Below are 3,407 nucleotides of genomic sequence, written 5' to 3'. Positions count from 1 at the left end.
CCCGCGCGCAAAGGCGCGACGGCCCTGCCTACGCCTTGCCCCGCCCCCGGACGCGGGACCTGCGGACGACCTGGCGGGAGCGCGGGACAACTGGCAGGTTACCGATCTCCCCGCCGCCCTCCCCACCCAAGCCCTCTGTGACCTGGGGCCTTTAAATCTTTCCTTTAAAAAAAACCAGAACTTTATCTTAAACTTTTCTATAAAAAGCAACTCAAGATTATAGAGGTGAAACAGCCCCAACAGGAACAATGACTACCATTGATCGGGAAATATGAATTATATATATTTTGCATATCGTTGAATTTATAACACCCAATAATTGGCCACTTTTGCCGATGGCAGGGGCACCAGCTTACTCATTCATTCTGAAGTGTTTAAAAGAAAAGCGTTTAAGCACTCGCTCCTGCCCTTCTTGAACGAACTCTATTTCAGACTCAGAAAATGGTTGAGAACGGGAAGTTCTTTTTAGGAAATCCAGGTAGTAAATGAAAAGGGAGTGAGAGAGATTAGAAAATAAGTTTGCACTCCTTAATGAAATGATGGATCCAGGCCATGATCATCAACAGACTGAAACCCAAAGGTGACATGTTGGTGGAGAACTTGAAAATGGAGGGGCCTGGACCCACCAGTCTTGGTGGTAGAAGTACCAAAGCCACCTGTGTGATGGATTCTTCCCAAAACATTTTGGACCCTAACTTGATGTGACCTCCACATCTAACTCACAGTTTACAGGAAACATGGGGGATGGAAGCAGAAAAATTAGAAACAGCAGAAGCTAAAGTCAGAATGTGGAACGTTCAACAGGATAAACAACCTTAGTTTCTTCAATAAGTAAATGATATAAAAATAAAACTTAACTTTTGTCAACCCAGAGTGAAAAGTTATCTTTTTAAATATTTACTTTATTCATTTATTTGGCTGCACCAGGTCTTCATTGTGGCAGGCAGGATCTTTCAACTGCAGCATGCGAACTCTGACTTGCAGCATTTGAGATCTATTTCTCTGACCAGGAATCAAACCCAGGTCCCTTTGCATTGGAGGTATGAAGTCTTAGCCACTAGACCACCAGGGAAGTCCCTGTATCTTGTTTTGAACTTACATTTTTCTAGATTTCTGGTGAGGTTTTCATATATTCACTGGTGTATATTTCATCATCATAAAAAATATATTGTATTTAAAGTAAACTTTTTAAAATGAAGTACAGTATACAAGACACCCTAGTGGTTCAGGTGGTAAAGAATCTGCCTGCAATTCAGAACTAGGGTTCGATCCCTGGGTTGGGAAGATCCCCTGGAGAAGGGAATGGCTACCCACTCCAGCACTCTTGCCTGGAGAATCCCATGGACAGAGGAGTCCAGTGGGCTACAGTCCATGGGGTGGTGAAGAGTTAGACACAACTGAGTGGCATACAAGCAGAAAATACTCAGTCATAGGTGCTTCTCTATGAATTTAAACAACATACAAGGTGACCAGTACCCAGGTCAAGAAAAGGAACATTATCAGTTTTGCCAAAAGGCTCCCTTTGCCCTCTCCTGTTCACTACACCCCCTCCAAAATTTAGGGGATTCATTTTGCCTGTTTTTGAACTTCTGTGAATTGGATCATAAAATATGATCTTTTGTGGTTGGCTTCTTTTGTTCAACATTATATTTATGAGATCCCTGCCGTTGTGTATTTTCCTTTTACTTTATAGAATGTTCTTTATATCTTCTGGAGGTAATCCTTTGGTATATAATATTTTAGAAGAAAATATAAGAGAATGTACTATTACCTACCTAATAATAACTTTATTTACTTAAATAAGTACATTTAAAGAAACTGTAGACTGCTATTATCCTAAGCAATAAAATCCATGAAAATACAAGTTTGATTTGCTCATTTTAACTCCCCCCCCAAATCCTTTTTAATTAATTAAAAGAATGTTCATATGTATGCTATCAAAATCCTTTCATGCTCCACCTGTGTGTTTGTGGGATTTGTTTTTGCTTTTCTGAAGAAGAAGGGAGCTTGTTCAGATTAATCACAGTTATCATTCATTCTTACCTTCGACAACTGTTACTTACCTACTTGGCAGCCAGCTGCTGTCCTGGGTTATTCAAATGCTTTTCCTGGGGCAATGACTTTAATTCTTGAAAATAACTTTATCCTCTCTAAAATTCTAAAATAACTTCTAGCGCCTTCACTTTTTTTTGATGATATAATTTATTTAGCCTTAACCATTTATGCTTTTAATAGAAAAAAATGGAGACACAAGTTCAGTTCACTAGGTCATGTCTGACTCTTCATGACCCCATGGACTGCATCACGCCAGTCCTCTCTGTCCATCACAAATTCCCGAAGCTTGCTCAAACTCATGTCCATTGAGTCGGTGATTCCATCCAACCATCTCATCCTCTGGCATCCCCTTCTCCTCCTGTCTTCAGTCTTTCTCAGCATCAGGGTCTTTTTCAATGTGTCAATTCTTCGCATCAGGTGGCCAAAGTATTGGAGCTTGAGCTTCAGTATCAGTCCTTCCAATGAATATTCAGGACTGATTTCCTTTAGGATTGACTGGTTTGATCTCCTTGCAGTCCAAGGGATTCTCAAGAGTCTTCTCCTTTCGGCACTCAGCTTTCTTTATGGTCCAACTCTCACATCCATACATGACTACTGGAAAAACCATAGCTTTGACTATATGGACCTCTGTCGGCAAAGTAATGTCTCTGCTTTTTAATATGCTGCCTAGGCTGGTCATAACTTTTCTTCTAAGAAGCAAGCATCTTTTAATTTCGTGACTGCAGTCATCATCTGCAGTGATTTTGGAGCCCAAGAAAATAAAGTCTGTCATTGTTTCCACTGTTTCCCCATCTATTTGCCATGAAGTGATGGGATTGGATGCCATAATCTTAGTTTTTTGAATGTTGAGTTAGTGAAGACACAGTATAGCTGTTCTGTTCACAAAATAATTACAGAATTCAGAAAATACAATATTTCCGAGTGCAATGCAGAAAATTTGATGTGGTCATGAAAATGCAAAGTTGTCTAATTGATGCCTTCTTTTACTTTTTCTGTCTTTGTAATGAAAATATTTAACGCCTTTTTTACTACACAAATAATGTTGCTTGTAAGAATATCAGAAAGTACAGATAAGCCAAAAAAAGAGGGAAGAAGACTGTATTAGGAGTAGGTTATATTTTTAAAGCCGACAAAACACTCTCATTCCCAAATTAATATTAGTAGATAATTCAGTTTAGTGGATACATTCCTGCAAACAGCCCGGGGCTGAAACAGAAGACTCTTGGGCACCTCAGGCCCCGCCGCTCCCTAACTTGGCCCCGCCTCGCTCCGCCCCCAGCGGCCTTAGTTTTTAAGGTGACCCCGCCTCTAGCCCCGCCCGCAGGAGATCTGTTAGTACCAGCTCTCGCGAG

The sequence above is a fragment of the Bos indicus x Bos taurus genome, chromosome 17 (assembly GCF_003369695.1).
Source record: "Bos indicus x Bos taurus breed Angus x Brahman F1 hybrid chromosome 17, Bos_hybrid_MaternalHap_v2.0, whole genome shotgun sequence".
Lineage (NCBI taxonomy): Eukaryota > Metazoa > Chordata > Mammalia > Artiodactyla > Bovidae > Bos > Bos indicus x Bos taurus.
This window is presented reverse-complemented; position numbering follows the sequence as displayed.